At 47.3% G+C, this 21556-nt stretch overlaps 1 protein-coding gene across 1 annotated transcript in view; it reads left to right on the forward strand.

The window, feature by feature from the left end:
- LOC115134848 (zinc finger protein OZF-like) overlaps window positions 1-9862 on the forward strand; it is a 148460-nt gene extending 138598 nt beyond the window's left edge. Inside the window, exon 3 of the transcript XR_010464274.1 lies at window positions 9161-9862. The gene's annotated coding sequence lies outside the window, so the exon portion shown is untranslated. The remainder of the gene's footprint in view (window positions 1-9160) is intronic.
- The last annotated feature ends 11694 nt before the right edge of the window (window positions 9863-21556 follow it).

Raw genomic sequence — 21556 nt, forward strand, 5'->3', positions numbered from 1 at the left:
AGCTACATCCATATTTAAACTTTTAAATGATTTATTTATAAACATTGATTCTTGAAGAATATAACACATGCCTCATGAGCTTAGTTAAACTGTTGTACCCCATCAGAACCCCAAATAAGCTTTTTTTTTTACTCCAATGTTTAGAAACAATGTAAACCAACACTGTATAGCCTCAACATTGTTAAAACTATCATGTTGATATCATGGATGGTCAGTCCTTGTATCCATAGGTCGGTCTATGAATTTGAGACCAGTTACATTTCTCCAGCCCCATCCATCATCATATTATCTCAACAGTGATGTAATTACAGCTTTGTTATTGTTTGAACTCCATATTGGTTGATTGTTGCGTGGCTTTTTTAAAATCAGGTTTTAAACAGCAACAAAATGGCTGCCCAGAGACTTGGTTTGGTTAACAGCTGAGGGATGAAGAAATGTGACCACTCTCACATTTATAGAGAAAGCTATTGTAGCAACCGTAACCCAAAACTTATTGATCTCGTCGAGAAGTTCAGACATTTTGGAGCAACAGTCATAAGATGTTGACTTGACAGTTGCTGGACCCAGGTTTGTTCAGCTCAGGGCAACACCCTGAATCGACTACACTATAAATACAAGGATTGGCCATCCATAAGGTCAAAATTATAGTTTTAACCAGATTGAGGCTATACAGTGCTTTTTTACAAACAGAGGTGTTATACAAACTTATGTTTTGGTTTCTGGTGGGGTGATACAGTTGAAACATTTAGAGGTTATATTTTTCAAGAATCAATCGCTAGATTGGAAATGGGTCTTTCTATAACTGCCAGTGTGTCGCGGTCATCATAATGAGGAGACCAAGGTGCAGCGTGGTAAGCGTACATACTTATTTAATGAACGACCACTGACCAAAACTTACCTTGACACTAATATGGCTAGTGCAGACAAGCATCTAAACATAGACTAACAACCCACACAACACCCATGGAATATGGCTACCTAAATGGTCCCCAATCAGAGACAACAATAAACAGCTGCCTCTGATTGAGAACCAATCTAGGCAACCATAGACATATAAACACCTAGACTAGAAAAAGCCCTAGACATATAAAAACCCCTAGACATACAAAAATAACTACAAAAACTAAACAAACCACCCCCTGACCTAACCAAAATAATAAAGAATACAAAGATAACTAAGGTCAGGGCGTGACACAGTGAAGATTTCCTGTGGGGATTAAATTGTTACAGCTGTGTTCACCATACTATTTGTGACGTGAATTGAGAATATAGTATTCTTATTGGTCATAGTATGATGAAGTTAGTATGCCAAAAGTTCCCGGATGTCGTACTAAATTCGCCAAAATATGACGTATACACGCAGAGGACACTATTTCCGTACTTTAGGGCCCATAATGCATTTCTTCAGGAATTGGGCGTGGTTTCACAGTAGGCAAGAAGCCACCGGACTGACGCGGTGCCTGATGTGGTTAGTTGAGACTTCACAATGCAGTGGACCGATCCCCCTCCACTCAGTCAGTCTGCAGCAAATATGGATATTCAGAACATCTTCCAAAAGAAAAAAACTGCATCTTCAAATAAAGGAAATCTGTGCTTTACTTTCCTATTGACCATTTCTACTCCAGAATATCCTCTATGTTGTTGTTAGGGGAAGTTATGGGTCCAACAGTAGGTCTATGTTGTTGTTAGGTGATGTTTTGGGTCCTACAGTAGGTCTATGTTGTTAAGTGAAGTTATGGGTCCTTCAGTAGGTCTTTGCTATTTATAGGTGAAGTTATGGACCAAGGCTGATGGAAAAACTAGCCAAATAAAACTTTACTGGTTGAAGTGTTTTTTAAAGTATGAAGCAGTTGATTTTCGACAATAACAACATTATATGAATCAGGAGATTCAAACGAGCCTAACAGTTATAATCTGATAATGCAATAATATGATAATATTCAAAATACCTTGTGAAAAACAAATCTTCCTTCACCATTTTTGCTCCAGGCAGTTACACTACATCCATAACTAGCGGTTTCTGCATTAGCAGGGAGGAGTTTGTGCAACCAAATTGCGTGCGCATTGCCCTCGATGTGTCAATTTTATTAAACACAGAAAGGGGCCTATATTGGAGACCATAAATTGTCATGCACACTGCTTAGGATTTCAACAACTTTAATAACTTATTTCTAGCCGACAACCATCGATGTTACTACTAATGTGAAAACAAGACAATTATGACTATTGTTGCTCACTTGTCTTAAGACAATTGTCAAATAATATTAACATTCATTAAAGACTTCAATTGTTGTACAACACCATGGCTACACTGTTGGCATCACCCTTTTCAGTGGATTTCCACTGTTGTGGGCCTTTAACCGTCTGTCTGACTTTTTCCATTCACACAGGAGTGACGGGACTATCATGGATCCGCTGGGGAGCCTCAACAACCTCGTGATGCTGACGAGGCAGAACAGTCTCTCCAGATTAGAACACCTCAAGAAACACCAGCAGAGACCCACAGGGAAGAGAACTCTCCGCTGCTCTGATTGTGGGAAGATCTTTTCAAAATCATATACATTACAATCACACCAGATAATTCACACTGGAGAGAAATCTCATAGCTTTGATCAATGTGGGAAGAGTTTTACTCCGTCAAGCGGCCTGAAAGTGCACCATAGAACACACACAGGAGAAAAACCTTATAGATGTGATCAATGTGGGAAGAGATATTCTCGTAAAAGATCTCTGATCAAACATCAGAAAATACATACATGCAGTTGTTTCATGATATCAATGAAATAATGTCACAATGTAGAATGTTTTAACATTGTAGTCAGAGGATTTTAATGATGTCACAATGGCATGATAATGATGGCAAAGTTGTCTAATTACCATGTCATGTATTTCCAGGCCACTATAGTGTCTTCTCAGATAATGGTAGCTAGCTAACTAGCCTTGTCACTGTTGTTTAAGCTGCAGTCAGAGTCAGTCAGAATGTCACAATGTAGAACCCTAAACGTTTGTCCCCTGTTCTATTGATTTCAACATGATATGGATATTAGCCTCAGGGGAAATGATATCGAAGAGTGATGACAAATGTGTGTTGCGTTCCTTTGTTTAGCGACACCTACATTTAAATGCATCACTCCAAAATGTGGCTAACTGTCTTCTGCAGGTTGTCTTCTAACCAGTGAGGTGTTTTTTTTTTGTTGTGTTAATTTCAACAGCATGTAGAACTGATTTCCCCCTTAATCAATGTCAGTGATTTATTGCTACTTGTCAAACAAACAGCATTTTTGGTGCGTGTGCAGTTTATAAGTTTCTTGTTTAAAAAAAATACAAGTAATATGATTATTGTGGCAAATATGTGAAAACAGTACATTTTATGTTTAGGTTTTCAATATATCACAAACTGTTTCTGCATATTGGTTATTGATTTGGACACGTTAAAGGCTTTGGTTTTTCCATTTATGTTTTGAGGTTGGACTTGAGCACGTATAGCTCGTGAGCACGTATAGCTCGTGAGCACGTATAGCTCGTGAGCACGTATAGCTCGTGAGCACGTATAGCTCGTGAGCACGTATAGCTCGTGAGCACGTATAGCTCGTGAGCACGTATAGCTCGTGAGCACGTATAGCTCGTGAGCACGTATAGCTCGTGAGCACGTATAGCTCGTTAGCACGTATAGCTCGTTAGCACGTATAGCTCGTTAGCACGTATAGCTCGTTAGCGCGTAGGACGCACTGATTGGTGTCACCTCGTTAGTCAGTATGTGTTACACCTGTGCTGGCTTGTCCATCTCGTTAGTGGGAAGGTGTTTCACCTGAGCTGGTCCAGGTTCTATTTAAGAGTGTCTGGCCCAGTGCTCCAGTTGTCTTGATAGATGTGGAGAGTCAACACCTTTTGTTTGCACCACCTTTTTGGCTTGCTGTTTATTCCTGTTTTTGATTTGCTTCCTGTTTCTAAGTTTGAGGTGGTGGGACGGGTGCGCCATCGTCCGTGAGGAGATGGCACAAAGTACATATGGACCGTCGGTTCCGGGGATTGGACTGGCCAACACGGTGCGCTTTTCTTGGCGGGGAAAAGAGATGGAGCCTTGGGGGAGAGAAACCTTCGGGAGGAACATCCTAATGGGGCACCTAAAATTGAAGGTTAAAGATGTTCTATGCCTTCAGGGGAACCCAATGGAGAAGGGTTTTGATGTAACCCTATATTTGGAAGAAAAACACAATGAGATTATGAAGACGGTGACGGAAGGGAAAGAAGAAGGTCCCCTGTGTCATTACACGGTGACCAGCCTGGCAAGAAACAACTTCAGGGTGGTCACCGTAACCATGTACAATCCGCACGTGAAGGACGAAGAAGTGAGGGCCTTTCTGGGGAGGTACATGGACAATGTCTCCTCAGCGAGGTACCTCAGGGACTCCTGGGTTTCTGGAATGGGAAGAGAGGCTTCCAGGCGTTACTCAGGGAGCCCCCGAAGAGTGTGGATGGCTACCTCCATCCTCCGGCAATGTTCTCCCTGGGGGCTGACAGGGGAACCCTATACTATGCACGTCAGCCCCCGTTCTGCAGGCGTTGTATGGCCTACGGCCATACCCTGGCCTCGTGCAGTAACAAGAAATGTCGGTTTTGTGGGTCGGAAGAGCACGAGGCCAGGGAGTGTGACGAGCCCAAGGCTTGCCACGGGTGTGGCTCAAGAGCACACCTGTGGCGTGATTGCCCGGCTCGTCACAGGTCATACGCGTCTGCAGCTGGGGGGAGCGGGGATGGGGGAGGAAAGAGAGGACGCATGCGGGATTGTACGGATGGCACAGGGGAAAGGACGGAGAAGGACGAAGAAGGGAAGAATGAAGAGGCGAAAAGAAAGAGGAGAGAAGATGGACCGAAGGGAAAAGAAGGAGAGAAGAAAAAGAAGGCGGAAGAACGGGAAGGAGCAGAGAAGAGGGAGAAGGGGACAGTGGTGCGAGAAGGAGTGGAAGAGGACGGGGACAGGACGGGACGGAGGGAGGTGGGAGGGGTGGGAGGGGGAGATGGGGGGAAGGAGTGGGGGACAGCCTGCCAAGCTTCCTCGAGGACGAGACAAGGGAATTGGTGGGGGTTAGCGGGGATGGGACGTTGTGTCTCCCCGCTACCTCCTACACCAAAGAAGAAGGGGAAGAAGAGGGGAAGTTTGGCAGGTAGTGAGAGGGAGGGGGTGTGGGGGGAGGGGGCTAAGAGAGTGGCGGGGAGGGGAGGGTAATTTGTCCTCCCTGTTTGCCTCAGCCCCTTGCATTTTAGTGGATGACTCCAGTGAGGGGTCGGTGGGCTGTTTGCTAGAAGGATCCCAACTCCTCTTTGAGGAGATGGGGTCCCCTACATGCAGCCCCGAGGCAAACAGGGAGGGGGATGGTGGGTGGGAGGGAGGACCCAACACACTGCCTGGGTCATGGGTTGGGATGGAGGACGGGGGGCGTCAGGAGTGGAGAGGACGTCCCCGCCGGTGGAGATGGACCAGGGGAGCATTGGGTGAGTCTCCTGTTTTTCTTTGGTTTTTGGGGTTTTATTTGTTGTTAATAATTAAATGAATAGTTCTGTTTCTTTTTTAGTCTAAATGTTAGGGGGATAAGGAATAATGTTAAAAGGAGGGCGTTTTTTGTTATTTAGAGGGTGTGGGGTTTGATTTCTGTTTTTTACAGGAGGTTCACCTGAGGGATGGTGGGGATGTGTGTAGATTTAAGAGGGAGTGGGATAAGGGGGAATCTTTTGGGGCATAGGAGGGGTGCACTCAACAGGAGTAGGGATTTTGTGTGGGCATAGAGAGGTTAAAATAGAGAACACTTTTGTAATAATGCAGGGTAGAGTTTTGGGGATAGATGTTAAGTTTAGAGAAGCTAGATATAGGTTAATTGGGGTGTATGGGCCACAGGTGGCGGCAGACAGGAGGAGATGGTGGACTGTCTGGCGCCCCTGTGTGTTACAAACAGGCACTTGGTGATAGGAGGAGACTTTAATATAGATTTAGGGGTAGGCGGTGATAGCAGTGCAGGTGCCATCTCTGGGCTAATGGCTTGCCATGGTCTGGTTGATGGTGGCCTGCACACTACTCCGGCAATGGTCGGTCCTACATGGCGCAACTCCAGGGGGTTGCGCGGAGGCTCGACTACATTTTTGTATCCAGGTCTTTGGGTCAGTTGTCTGGGCGGCTGTTGCCTGTTTTCTTCACGGATCACGACGGGGTGTTCCTGCAGGTGGGGTCGCCAGTCTGCCTCTTCGGTAGGGGGTACTGGAAGTTAGATCGGGATATACTGGAGGAGCAGGCTTTCGTTGACGCATTTTTTTGTTTCTTTCGGAGGCTTGACGGCCTCCGGTCTATGTGCGGGGGTGTTAGAGTGGTGGGATTTAGTTAAGGGGAGGATAAGGGCTTTATAATAGGATATTGTAGAAGGAAAAAAGGGAGGAAAGGAGGGAGGTGGATCGTATCCAAAGGTTAATTGAACTCGAGTACGAGGCAGGCAACCTCGGCGGGTCGATTGACTGGGAGAGATTCGCAGCCCTAAAGGCGCAGCTCAGGGAGCTGCAGGAGCAGAAGGCTCGAGCTTTCCTGGAGCGTGCGATAGTGGCTTTCTAGAACATAATGAGACTTGTTCCGCGATGTTCTTTAAGTCGGTTAGGGCCAGGCAGAGTAGGAAGGTAATGCATGGAGTTAGGGAAGAAAATGGTAGTATAGTAAGTAAACCAGAGGAAATGGTCAGGGTGACAACTGATCATTTCCAAGGTTTATTTAAGGAAAGGGAAATAGATGTAGAGCAGGGAAATGTGTTTTAGAACACTTGTCCCGCGGTTGCCAGAGGACATTAGAGACGTGATGGAGGCCCAGATCTCACTAGAAGAGGTTGAGAGCGCTCTTAGGAGGATGGGAAAAGGGAAGGTGCCTGGGATGGATGGGCTGCCGGCTGAGTTTTACCTCAAGTTTTGGGGTATACTTGGACCAGTGGTTCTCGAAGTCTTGAAGGCCATCCTTGAGACGGGGGTCCCGGGGGGATCAATGGCTGTTGGTGTGCTGTCACTTCTTTATAAGAAGGGGGAAGCAACTGACCTTGGCAACTGGCGGCCATTGACCATGCTGTGCGTAGATTACAAGATTCTTGCAAAGGTTTTAGCAGACCGGTTGCGCACAGCCCTTCCCTACGTCGTCCACGAGGATCAGACGTGCGGGGTAGAGGGTCGCTCTATAAGATGGAACCTACAGTTGATCAGGGATTCCATCGCTTGGGTCGAAGATAGAGGGCTGCCTTTAATGGTAGCAGCGCTAGATCAGGCGAAAGCTTTTGATCGCGTGAATAGATCTTTTCTATTCAGGGTGTTAGGTAGATTAGGATTTGGGGAGAAGTTTATAGGATGGATCCGTACTTTATATGTCGGAGCGGGGTGTCGAGTTAGTGTAAATAGTCACTTAGGTGACGTTTTTGACCTCTCGTCTGGGGTCAGGCAGGGATGCCCACTCTCGGCTCTCCTCTTCATACTGTACATGGAGCCTCTGGGGGCTGCCATTAGGGCAGACACAGGGGTGGAAGGCTTGTTGATCCCTGGAAGTGGTGGGCTGCGTGTTAAGATGACGCAGTACGCCGACGACACTTCCTTGCTGTTGTGCAAGGACTCGTGCCTGACAAGGTCCCTTGCCATCTTTGGGGATTTTACCCGAGCGTCCGGGAGCAGTTCTGAACCATGCAAAGTCTTCCGTCAAGTTTTTCGGAAGATGGCGCGGTAGAACGGATGTGCCTGGGGGGTTATCTCTCTGTGTAGGGGCCCAGAGGATTCTCGGGGTTCATTTTGAGACCTCCGGCTCAGCGACGCTAAACTGGAACATGCGTATCGCAGTGGTACAGAGGAAGCTAGCAATGTGGAAGGCTAGGTATTTGTCTTTTATGGGCAAAGTCCTGGTCCTAAAGGTGGATGTGTTGCCGTCTCTTTTGTATTTGGCATACATCTACCCATTGCCGGCTTGTCTGAGGAGGCCTCTAGTGAGGCTTGTGTTTCAGTTTATGTGGAGTGGCAGGTGCGAGTGGGTCGCCAGGGCACGCATGATCTGTCCCATCGGGGAGGGAGGTAGGGGGGTACCACATTTCCCCCTCAAGCTGGACTCAATTTTTGTTTCTTTCTTGTTAGCGGAGCTTGCTCAGCCAGTGATACACCCGTCCGGTTACCTCCTGCGGGTGTTCTTCTCGTACCAGGCGAGAAGCGTAATGGTGTGGTCTAACGCGGGTCCTCGGGCGGAACAGCTGCCGTGGCACTTTGGCCATGCGGCCAAGTGGCTGCGTGCGCACCCCGAGGTTGAAGTTGCCCGAGTAGGTTTAGACCACAGGCACCTGTACGAGGAGGTCAGGCAGGCAGGGAGTCCTGCGCCTGTAGCGGGCATCTCGTCAGTGGTCTGGGAGGAGTGCAGGCGCGGGGCCTGGACAACGGGCTCAAGGACCTGAATTGGTTGAGCCTTCATAAGCGCTTGCCGGTACGTTCCATCTTGTACCGGTATAGTTTGGTGCAATCCCCCACCTGTCCAAGATCTTCTTGTGGCAGGGAGGAGACTGTGCGCCATGTCTTTTGGGACTGTGCCTTTGCCGGACTAGTCTGGGCTAGGGCACGGGTGATGCTAGGTGTGGTTAGGAGTGATTTTGTTTTGACATGGGCTAGGCTAGAGAGAGGCGTAGGGAGAGCAAAGGGAACGGATAGGGACAGGTTTCTGCTCTGGCTTCTCATGAGTCTCTTTAAAAAGGGACTGTGGGAAGCCAGGAAGAATTTTGTCAAGACAGGGAGAGATTGGGGGGTGGAAGGGATAGTGAGAAGGGTGGAAGGTGATTTGAGGGGGAGGATGAAGAGGGAGGAGAGGAAGTGGGGGAAGCATGCGGCACGGGAGAGGTGGAAAGGGGGTTTAGGGCTGGGAGTGTTAGAGTGAGTTTGGTAAGGGGATAGATTAGGGAAGGGGAGATAGGGAAAGGGTTAGGTATTGGTTAGGTATGACGGGGAGGGACGATGCTCCCCTGAGGTTTGTTTTTGTTTGGTGTTTGGTGATTTGGTTTTGTAAATATAAGTAAGTAATTAAGAATGAATGAGAGATATGATTTTGTAAAGTGTGAATGGTATTGATTGTAAATAAATTATTTTAACCACCTTTTGAATAAAGATGTTTTCATTTCAGGTTGAAGCTTCTTTCTGAAGAGAGCTTATTTTTTTAAATGAATCAATACAAGCAAACAAGATCGGTTCCGGGGATTGGTATGGCAAATACCTTACGATTTGCCTGGACTGAAAAGGAGATGGAGCCGTGGAGTAGAGAGACATTTGGAAGGACCATTTTGATGGGATGCCTCAGGATAGAGGTGAAGGAAGTGCTCTGCCTTCAAGGGAACCCGAATGAGAAGGCTTTCGATGTGACGTTTCACAAAGAAGAAAAACATGACGAAGTAATGAAGATGGCAAAGGAAGCAGAGAAAACGGGACCCCTGTGCCATTATGCGGTGACCAGCCTGGCGAAGAACAACTTCAGGGTGGTCACCGTAACCATGTACAATCCGCATGTGAAAGATGAAGAGGTGAGGGCCTTTCTGGGGAGATATATGGACAATGTCTCCTCAGCGAGGTACCTCAGGGACTCCCTGGGTTTCTGGAACGGAAAGAGAGGTTTCCAGGCGTTACTCAGGGAGTCCCCGAAGAGTGTGGATGGCTACCTCCATCCTCCGGCGATGTTCTCCCTGGGGGCTGACAGGGGAACACTCTACTACGCACGTCAGCCCCCGTTCTTGCAGGCGTTGTATGGCCTACGGCCATATCCTGGCCTCGTGCAGCGCCAAGAGGTGTCGATTTTGTGGGTCGGAAGAGCACGAGGCCAAGGAATGTGACGAGCCCAAGGCTTGCTATGGGTGTGGCTCAAGAGCACACCTGTGGCGTGATTGCCCGGCTCGTCACAGGTCATACGCGTCTGCAGCTGGGGGAGTGGGGGATGGAGGGAGGAAAGAGAGGACGCATGTGGATTGTACGGATGGCACAGGGGAAAGGACGGAGAAGGACGAAGAAGGGAAGAAGGAAGAGGCGAAAAGAAAGATGGACCGAAGGAAAAAGAAGGAGAGAAGAAAAAGAAGGCGGAAGAACGGGAAGGAGCAGAGAAGAGGGAGAAGGGGACAGTGGTGCGAGAAGGAGTGGAAGAGGGAACGGTGACAGTGACGGGGACGGAGGGAGGTGTGGAGGTGGGAGGGGAGGGGGAGATGGGGGGAAGGAGTGGGGGACAGCCTGCCAAGCTTCCTCGAGGACGAGACAAGGGAATTGGTGGAGGAGTTAGCGGGGATGGGACGTTGTGTCTCCCCGCTACCTCCTACACCAAAGAAGAAGGGGAAGAAGAGGGGAAGTTTGGCAGGTAGTGAGAGGGAGGGGGTGGAGGGGGGCTAAGAGAGTGGCGGGGGGTAATTTGTCCTCCTGTTTGCCTCAGCCCCTTGCATTTTAGTGGATGACTCCAGTGAGGGGTCGGTGGGCTGTTTGTTAGAGGGATCCCAACTCCTGTTTGGGAGATGGGGTCCCCACATGCAGCCCCGAGGCAAACAGGGAGGGGGTGGTGGGTGGGGAGGAGGACCCAACACACTGCCTGGGTCATGGGTTGGGATGGAGGACGGGGGCGTCAGGAGAGGAGAGGGCGTCCCCCGCCGGTGGAGATGGACCAGGGGGAGCATCGGGTGAGTCTCCTGTTTTTCTTTGGTTTTTTTTATTTTTTATTTGTTGTTAATAATTAAATGAATAGTTCTGTTTCTTTTTTTAGTCTAAATGTTAGGGGGTTAAGGAATAATGGTAAAAGGAGGGCGGTTTTTTGTTATTTAGAGGGTGTGGGGTTTGATTTCTGTTTTTTACAGGAGGTTCACCTGAGGGATGGTGGGGATGTGTGTAGATTTAAGAGGGAGTGGGATAAGGGGGAATCTTTTTGGGGCATAGGAGGTGTGCACTCAACAGGAGTAGGGATTTTGTGTGGGCATAGAGAGGTTAAAATAGAGAACACTTTTGTAATAATGCAGGGTAGAGTTTTGGGGATAGATGTTAAGTTTAGAGAAGCTAGATATAGGTTAATTGGGGTGTATGGGCCACAGGTGGCGGCAGACAGGAGGGAGATGGTGGACTGTCTGGCGCCCCTGTGTGTTACAAACAGGCACTTGGTGATAGGAGGAGACTTTAATATAGATTTAGGGGTAGGCGGTGATAGCAGTGCAGGTGCCATCTCTGGGCTAATGGCTTGCCATGGTCTGGTTGATGGTGGCCTGCACACTACTCCGGCAATGGTCGGTCCTACATGGCGCAACTCAAGGGGGGTTGCGCGGAGGCTCGACTACATTTCTGTATCCAGGTCTTTGGGTCAGTTGTCTGGGCGGCTGTTGCCTGTATTCTTCACGGATCACGACGGGGTGTTCCTGCAGGTGGGGTCGCCAGTCTGCCTCTTCGGTAGGGGGTACTGGAAGTTAGATCGGGATATACTGGAGGAGCAGGCTTTCGTTGACGCATTTTTTTGTTTCTTTCGGAGGCTTGACGGCCTCCGGTACATGTGCGAGGGGGTGTTAGAGTGGTGGGATTTAGTTAAGGGGATGATTAGGGCTTTTATAATAGGATATTGTAGAAGGAAAAAAGGGAGGAAAGGAGGGAGGTGGATCGTATCCAAAGGTTAATTGAACTCGAGTACGAGGCAGGCAACCTCGGCGGGTCGATTGACTGGGAGAGATTTGCAGCCCTAAAGGCGCAGCTCAGGGAGCTGCAGGAGCAGAAGGCTTGAGCTTTCCTGGAGCGTGCGCATAGTGGCTTTCTAGAACATAATGAGACTTGTTACGCTATGTTCTTTAAGTCAGTTAGGGCCAGGCAGAGTAGGAAGGTAATGCATGGCGTTAGGGAAGAAAATGGTAGTATAGTAAGTAAACCAGAGGAAATGGTCAGGGTGACAACTGATCATTTCCAAGGTTTATTTAAGGAAAGGGAAATAGATGTAGAGCAGGGAAACGTGTTTTTAGAACACTTGTCCCGGCGGTTGCCAGAGGACATTAGAGACGTGATGGAGGCCCAGATCTCACTAGAAGAGGTTGAGAGCGCTCTTAGGAGGATGGGAAAAGGGAAGGTGCCTGGGATGGATGGGCTGCCGGCTGAGTTTTACCTCAAGTTTTGGGGTATACTTGGACCAGTGGTTCTCGAAGTCTTGAAGGCCATCCTTGAGACGGGGGTCCCGGGGGGATCAATGGCTGTTGGTGTGCTGTCACTTCTTTATAAGAAGGGGGAAGCAACTGACCTTGGCAACTGTGCGTAGATTACAAGATTCTTGCAAAGGTTTTAGCAGACCGGTTGCGCACAGCCCTTCCCTACGTCGTCCACGAGGAGCAGACGTGCGGGGTAGAGGGCCGCTCTATAAGATGGAACCTACAGTTGATCAGGGATTCCATCGCTTGGGTTGAAGATAGAGGGCTGCCTTTAATGGTAGCAGCGCTAGATCAGGCGAAAGCTTTTGATCGCTTGAATAGATCTTTTCTATTCAGGGTGTTAGGTAGATTAGGATTTGGGGAGAAGTTTATAGGATGGATCCGTACTTTATATGTCGGAGCGGGGTGTCGAGTTAGTGTAAATAGTCACTTAGGTGACGTTTTTGACCTCTCGTCTGGGGTCAGGTAGGGATGCCCACTCTCGGCTCTCCTCTTCGTTCTGTACATGGAGCCTCTGGGGGCTGCCATTAGGGCAGACACAGGGGTGGAAGGCTTGTTGATCCCTGGAAGTGGTGGGCTGCGTGTTAAGATGACGCAGTACGCCGACGACACTTCCTTGCTGTTGTGCAAGGACTCGTGCCTGACAAGGTCCCTTGCCATCTTTGGGGATTTCACCCGAGCATCGGGAGCAGTTCTGAACCATGCAAAGTCTTCCGTCAAGTTTTTCGGAAGATGGCGCGGTAGAACGGATGTGCCTGGGGGGTTATCTCTCTGTGAAGGGGCCCTGAGGATTCTCGGGGTTCATTTTGAGACCTCCGGCTCAGCGACGCTAAACTGGAACATGCGTATCGCAGTGTGGTACAGAGGAAGCTAGCAATGTTGAAGTCCTGGTCCTAAAGGTGGATGTGTTGCCGTCTCTTTTGTATTTAGCGTACATCTACCCATTGCCGGCTTGTCTAAGGATGCCTCTAGTGAGGCTTGTGTTTCAGTTTATGTGGAGTGGCAGGTGCGAGTGGGTCGCCAGGGCACGCATGATCTGTCCCATCGGGGAGGGAGGTAGGGGGGTACCACATTTCCCCCTCAAGCTGGACTCAATTTTTGTTTCGTTCTTGTTAGCGAAGCTTGCTCAGCCAGTGATACACCCGTCCGGTTACCTCCTGCGGGTGTTCTTCTCGTACCAGGCGAGAAGCGTAATGGTGTGGTCTAACACGGGTCCTCGGGCGGAACAGCTGCCGTGGCACTTTGGCCATGCGGCAAAGTGGCTGCGTGAGCACCCCGAGGTTGAAGTTGCCCGAGTAGGTTTAGATCACAGGCACCTGTACGAAGAGGTCAGGCAGGCAGGGAGTCCTGCGCCTGTAGCGGGCATCTCGTCAGTGGTCTGGGAGGGAGTGCAGGCACGGGGCCTGGACAACAGGTTCAAGGACCTGAATTGGTTGGGCCTCCATAAGTGCTTGCCGGTATTTTCCATCTTGTACCGGTATAGTGTGGTGCGATCCCCCACCTGTCCAAGATCTGCTTGTGGCAGGGAGGAGACTGCGCGCCAGTCCTTCTGGGACTGTGCCTGTGCCGGACTAGTATGGGCTAGGGCACGGGTGATGCTAGGTGTGGTTAGGAGTGATTTTGTTTTGACATGGGCTAGGCTAGAGAGAGGCGTAGGGAGAGCAAAGGGAACGGATAGGGACAGGTTTCTGCTCTGGCTTCTCATGAGTCTCTTTAAAAAGGGACTGTGGGAAGCCAGGCAGAATTTAGTCAAGACAGGGAGAGATTGGGGGGTGGAAGGGATAGTGAGAAGGGTGGAAGGTGATTTGAGGGGGAGGATGAAGAGGGAGGAGAGGAAGTGGGGGAAGAATGCGGCACGGGAGAGGTGGAAAGGGGGTTTAGGGCTGGGAGTGTTAGAATGAGTTTGGTAAGGGGATAGATTAGGGAAGGGGAGATAGGGAAAGGGTTAGGTATTGGTTAGGTATGACGGGGAGGGACGATGCTCCCCTGAGGTTTGTTTTTGTTTGATGTTTTTGTAAATAGAATTAATTAAGAATGAATGAGAATTATGATTTTGTAATAGTATGAATGGTATTGATTGTAATAAATTATTTTAACCACCTTTTTGGTTGGCTTCCCTTCTTTAAGTTTGATTTTGGTTATTCTTTTGTTTTCCTCTTATTGGGCAGATTTAGTGGGTCTCATGGTGGGTGTCTTTAAGGTCCCATTTGTTGTTACTAGTGTTCGGGTTGTGTAAATTCAAATCTGCTATCAGGATAAATATAACAATGAGTCACCGATTTTATACTATGTATTTTTTATTAGCTAAGTAATAAATGGCAAATGCAACTTTCGTATATATGGGCTCACTGTAATACCACGCAGGGCAGAACAGGGAACTGACAAGATGTATGTAAACAGTATTCTTCATACTGTGATAGACAGTTCCAACCCGTCTGTTGGCCTATCACAGTAGAGACTGGGCGTGGTTTAAACTTGCTCAGCCTATTGCAGCGCTCAGGCGGGTCCCCGCCTCTTGGCGCTTCTGTTGATAGATGTAACTGTTGCTGTGAAGAACATCCATGCGCTCATGCTCCATACCGTTATCTCGCACCTGGCTCCTGTTATCTAACAAAAGGCTGCTTGTTCTGCAACCCCATGTTCTGAATGTGCCCCCCCCCCAACTCATTGTACAGTTCCTGTCTTCTGTATTTTTCCATCCTGAGAAAGGCCCATGGCCTTGAAGCTTTTAACAATGTTGCATAACACATACATACATCCACACAAGCCAACAGCAGATAATATTCAATCATATATATGGTGATGGCTGTAATGTAAAACACAGGATCCAACACTAGTCAATATTCAGTGGACACTCCCATAGTGTATCAGAACCCCACCTAAAACCCCACCTGTTTAGTTGTGGTTGTTGTCAGTGACTTTGTTAGTTCCCTTTTATTAAGGGACATTTCTGATTTTCCTGCTGGGGAACGTAACAACAAACAATGTGGTAAAACAAGCTGCTATTTTGGGTTGGATGTTGCATCCAATTCTTACTATTTTAATCAATGGCATTTGTGTGGAAAACATTTGGTTATTTATGCCATTGCATTGCATCCATGTCTGAAATGTGCTGTATAAATAAAGCTTGTTTTGAACATATTGTGAAAAAATTAACCCAATGACTGACCAATCAACAGACTTGAAAAATCAATGAACAAATATGTGCAAAAGCAACACATATCTTGGTCCATCTTAGTATGAAAAATAGTATAAATTCTTCCACTACGTCAATATAGTGCATGGTATGTATGTTTAGTATCACTTTTCAACCAACCCAGTTCATTTGTTGAAAATGAAAAATGTTGAAATCAACAATACATCAAAGGATTCAACTACTGAAACAAACAAATGGATCAAACAGATCAATTCCATTGTTCAAGCCTGCTGAAGGAGTGGTAAACACCACCCCCGGCTCTACCAGGGGCTTGAGGTGGTCTCCCACAACTCTGCTTATGTCATGTTTTCTGGCGTTGCTGTTCCATTTGTTGACTGCCCCTGCAACACAGAAACACATTTAGTCAAATTATATAAAACACTCAAAGTAATGGATATGGCGCATCTACAGCCTCAGTTACACCTAAATGTGACTTCTGTCATCTGATCACTCCAAGCTGCATTAGGTTCAGATATACCGGGACGGGCCTTTGACAGTCTGGATGTAGCCAGACCACTGAATATAAACAAGCATTGTAAAGAGATGGGGTGAATAAGTGGGGAATATAAAATTTGACACTAATGACCTTCATATTATCAAAGAACAAATGTGTTTCTGATGGGAAATTAACTTTCATACAGCCAAAAAGGGTGAGAAATTGCACAAATATCAGTGGACAATTTGCACTAATGTAAATAAACATAGATGATGGAACATATTCCCTTTTGCTTATGTGATGAACCGCTAAGGGGACATAAATATTTACCATCTTAACCATGTGAGGTCTCTGGCTGTAGAAGTGTTCTTCCTAACCAGTCCCTCAACAGCTCTCTGACTGAGCTCCACCCTCACTGGGTCTTCAGAGGAGAGGAAGGCTGAGGAGGGATGGAAGGATGAATGGATCAGTCAGTCAATAAAGTGTGGAGCTGCTGTCTATGCTGTCTGACAAAATCACTATTTTAGTAGTTCATTAACTGCTGAATACCAACTATCAATCACTTAGATCATGTATTTTTAGGTAGAGATACATCCTTGGGACGTCCCAAGCCTATTGAAGTTGACATTTAAAGTGTTTAAGGTTAGGGTCTAGGGTAGGAATGTCCCAAGGATCCCTGATAGCATTGACAATTGTTCATTCTTCTGTCTCTTTTACATAGCAGGTGTAAAGTAAACAGACAAGACAAGTAGACACGCAGTGGATGATGGAACATATTCCCTTATTTTCTTCCTTTATTTAAATTTAAATTGTCAGTTAAGAACAAATTCTTATTTACAATGAAGGCCTAGGAACAATGTGATTGTCAGCCCTTATAATCCATTCTAGCACCACTAGGAACAGTAGCTTCCGAGACAATGTGCTGGATGGTAATTATTTATGTGGCCCGTGTACCCAGTGTAACTTTACGAGATAAAAAAGACCCAACTTTTCTCCACGGACGGCAGGCGACAGGCTCAGGATTCATTACACTTCTAGCTGGTAGGACTGCTTTGCTGGATTATACTATAGCTGAGATCCCAATACCCATTTAAACATAGCTTACTGACAGACCAGTGAGGTAAGATACCATTACCCATGTAGACATAGCTTACTGACAGATAAATGAGGTCAGATCCCAATACTCATGTAAACATAGCTTACTGATAGATCAATGAGGTTATAGATCCCATGTAAACATAACTTACTGACAGATCAATGAGGGCAGATCCCAATACCCATGTAAACATAGCTTACTGACAGATCAATGAGGTCAGATCCCATGTAAACATAGCTTACTGACAGATCAATGAAGTCAGATCCCAATACCCATGTAAACATAGCTTACTGACAGATCAATGAGGTCAGATCCCATGTAAACATAGCTTACTGACAGATCAATGAGGTCAGATCCCAGTACCCATGTAAACATAGCTTACTGACAGATCAATAAGGTCAGATCCCAATACCCATGTAAACATAACTTACTGACAGATCAATGAGGGCAGATCCCAATACCCATGTAAACATAGCTTACTGACAGATCAATGAGGTCAGATCCCATGTAAACATAGCTTACTGACAGACCAATGAGGTCAGATCCCAATACCCATGTAAACAAAGCTTACTGACAGATCAATGAGGTCAGATCCCAATACCCATGTAGACATAGCTTACTGACAGATAAATGAGGTCAGATCCCAGTACCCATGTAAACATAGCTTACTGACAGATCAATGAGGTCAGATCCCAGTACCCATGTAAACATAGCTTACTGACAGATCAATAAGGTCAGATCCCAATACCCATGGAAACATAACTTACTGACAGATCAATTAGGGCAGATCCCAATACCCATGTAAACATAGCTTACTGACAGATCAATGAGGTCAGATCCCATGTAAACATAGCTTACTGACAGATCAATGAGGTCAGATCCCAATACCCATGTAAACATAGCTTACTGACAGATCAATGAGGTCAGATCCCATGTAAACATAGCTTACTGACAGATCAATGAGGTCAGATCCCAATACCCATGTAAACATAGCTTACTGACAGATCAATGAGGTTAGATCCCATGTAAACATAGCTTACTGACAGATCAATGACGTCAGATCCCAGTACCCATGTAAACATAGCTTACTGACAGATCAATAAGGTCAGATCCCAATACTCATGTAAACATAACTTACTGACAGATCAATGAGGTCAGATCCCAATACCCATGAATTGTGAACAGATCGATTGTAGCGGTAGTCGTTTCGATGGTGCCGTAACTTTACAATTATTTCGACCACGGTGGTTATTGGAGTAGTGGTTTCCTGGAAGAAACCGTTGTTGTGCATCATCTTTCAACGCTCCAATACATGATAATGACCAAACCTGTATAGGCTATTTGGGAATGAAACTTTAATCAACCTGAAAGAGTTGCTTCATAGTAGAAATATCTGTTGGGTTGGTAGCATGTGGAAAGATCCACCTCATTGGTTAATATTCCCTGTAGTAGAAACATCTGTTGGGTTGGTATGTAGAAGTAGGTTTAAATTCATACTTATTACAAATCTGCAGTTGTCTGAATATTATATTATAACTTAATGAAATAAATGAACATTTATCTGCATTTCCCCCTCCAGTCAGCAGATGGCGATGTGCGTCTTTCCGGCGACGCTATCAGCGTGACGTATAATCTAGTGGACGCTTCTTCAACAACATCTAGTCAGCCACCTCTTTAGCATCCTAGCCAAAATATTCAAGCTGTTCAGACTGCTTCGGTGTATATTTGCCTCTGTATTCTAAGCATAACTAGTTTCCCCATTTAATGTAATATTTCCGTTTAGTCAGGTAACGGTAGCTGGCTTGATAAATTAGCCTATCACTTGGCTAGTCGCTAACTAGCTAGGTTAGCTGGCTAACATCCCCGAACATGAGTTCACTAAGCTACTCTCCTCCTGTTAAAGAAGAGGAGGTCTGCTGGACGGAGAAAGAAGCTCTGGGGCTGAACATTGTCGTGAAAGAGGATAAGGAAGAGGAGGATGTCACAGTAAAACAAGAAGTTGAGGGTGAGGCTGTTACAGAGAAAGATGATGTTTTTTTTTGGAGTGAAGAAAGGAGAGATCACTGTCATATTGAAGGAGGGTGAAGAAGAGGAGGAGACAGAAGATCTGATCACCAGTAAGTACTGTCTTGAAAAGAGGAGTTGTTGAACTGATGCGTGGTTTTAAAACATTATTCTACTGATGTTCTGGACTTAAATGCTGTTTTTAATGTACATCACACCATGGGTTGAGGATCCACCAGGGGAAGAAGGGGTGTTTGGGTAAAGAGAGACAGAGAACTCGCATTGATTACTTTCTAGGGAAAGCGATCAAATCAGTCGAATGAAGCACAGCAACTGGGCGCAAACCATAGTTTGCAGTGCATCAGTACCACTGTCATGGAGGACGTAAACTCAAGCACCGAAGTAGCAACTGAGGTGGAACCAACAACAGGAGTGGAACTCACCCAGCCTCCCAGACCTGCAGTCGAGAGGAGACTACCAGGGCACAGACCGTATGTGAAGAAAGACCTAGAGGAGCACCTGAGAACAACAAACTTTGACTCAAAGCGACATGAACATCTGGCCATCCCATCAGATATCCCACCCATTGAACCCCCGGAACATCATATTGAGACCAGCCCTCCGACATGGAAAGAGGTGGAAGACACAGTTCGACAGGCAAGAACAGCATCAGCCCCGGGGCCAAATGGAGTCCCGTACAAAGTGTATAAGAACACACCAGACGTCCTGAGGTTCCTCTGGAGGCTTATGAGAACAGCTTGGCAGAAGAAGATAATACCCAAAGTGTGGCGTAGGGCAGGCGGGGTCCTGATCCCTAAGGAGAAGGATGCAGTGAACATCAGCCAATTCCGCCCAATCTCCTTACTGAATGTCGAGGGTAAAATCTTCATTAGGGTCATTGCCCAGAGGATGGCCGAGTACCTGCAAAGGAATGCGTACGTCGATACATCTGTACAGAAGGCAGGAATATCAGGGTTCTCTGGCTGCTTGGAACATTCCAGCATGATCTGACATCAGATCCAAATGGCCAAGGTGGAGAAAAGGGACCTCCATGTAGTCTTCCTCGATCTCGCCAATGCATTTGGCTCTGTGCCCCATGAACTCCTGTGGTCTGCCTTCAGATTTTTCCACATACCGGACACCATCACAAACCTGGTGAAGTCGTACTTCCAGGATCTGCAGTTCTGCTTCACCACCTCACAGTTCACCACCTCATGGCAGTGCCTGAATGTAGGTATAATGGCGGGATGTACCATTTCTCCGTTGGCATTCACAATGGCAATGGAGGTTATCATCAGATCCTCAAAATGGGTTGCTGGTGGACAGCGAGTCGACTCTGGTTTCCGCCTCCCTCCACTCAGAGCCGACATGGACGACATTACAACATTGACCACCACTGTCCCATGCACCAGGAGACTGCTCAGAAAACTTGAGGAGAACATCAGCTGGGCCCGTATGAAGATTAAACCATCCAAGTCACGCAGCATCTCGATTGTGAAGGGAGTACTCTCTGACCTGAAATTCTTCATCGGAGATGACCAAATCCCAACAGTGTCTGAGCAGCCGGTAAAAAGCCTTGGAAGGTGGTATGATGCAAGCCTGAAGGACAAAGACCAGGTGCAACAGCTGCGCAAAGACATCAGTAGTAGCCTACAGTCCATCGACAACACCCAGCTACCTGGAAAGTTAAAGGCCTGGTGTCTGCAGTTTGGTCTCCTACCCCGGGTGTTGTGGCCCTTAGCACTGTATGAGGTTCCAATCTCAACAGTGGAGAAGATGGAAAGAGGAGTCACAGGCTACTTAAAGAAGTGGCTCGGAGTTCCACGATGCCTTACCACCATAGGCCTCTATGGAGATGGTGTCCTCAAGCTGCCCCTCACCAGTCTAACAGAGGAATTCAAGTGTGCAAATACCAGGCTCCAGATGACACTGAATGAATCTCGAGACCCAGTGGTGAGCAACAACGCGCCGACCTTGGCAACTGGGCGCAAATGGAGGCCAGGAAAAGCAGTCCAGGAGGCAACAGCAGCCCTCAGACATCCTGACATTGTGGGTCATGTTCAGCAAGGGAGAGGAGGCCTTGGGCTAACTAGCCGTGCTGCTTGGAGTAAGGCCACTGCACCAGAGCGGCGGAAGATGGTAGTGCAGGAAGTACGCCATCAGGAGGAGGCTGCAAGGTGGGCCAAGGCAGTCTCTCTTGCCAAACAGGGACAGTGGACTCGATGGGACAGTGTGGAGAAGAGGAAGATCAGCTGGAAGGATCTGTGGGCCATGGAAGCGAGGCGGTTGAGCTTTTCCATCAGAGCAACATATGGCGTCCTTCCAACACCAATGGTATGGTGAAGATCCGGACTGTGCCCTCTGTTCCATGCCAGCCAACCTCAGGCACATTCTCACAGGCTGTAAAACAAGCCTCGCCCAAGGACGCTACACTTGGCGTCACAACCAAGTCCTTAAAAACCTTGCGTCCGCCCTGGAGGACAAGCGAGCTGCCACCAACTCCCTACCACCCACAGCAGCATCACACTCCTTACGGACAAACTTTGTCCGCGAAGGGGCTAAACCACCGAAGAGCGGCTCTACACCATTAGAGCGAGACCAGCTGCGCTTGGCCCGCGACTGGAAAATGCTAGCTGACATTGGCCGGC

Source organism: Oncorhynchus nerka, linkage group LG2 (assembly GCF_034236695.1).
Source record: "Oncorhynchus nerka isolate Pitt River linkage group LG2, Oner_Uvic_2.0, whole genome shotgun sequence".
In the NCBI taxonomy this organism is placed as follows: domain Eukaryota; kingdom Metazoa; phylum Chordata; class Actinopteri; order Salmoniformes; family Salmonidae; genus Oncorhynchus; species Oncorhynchus nerka.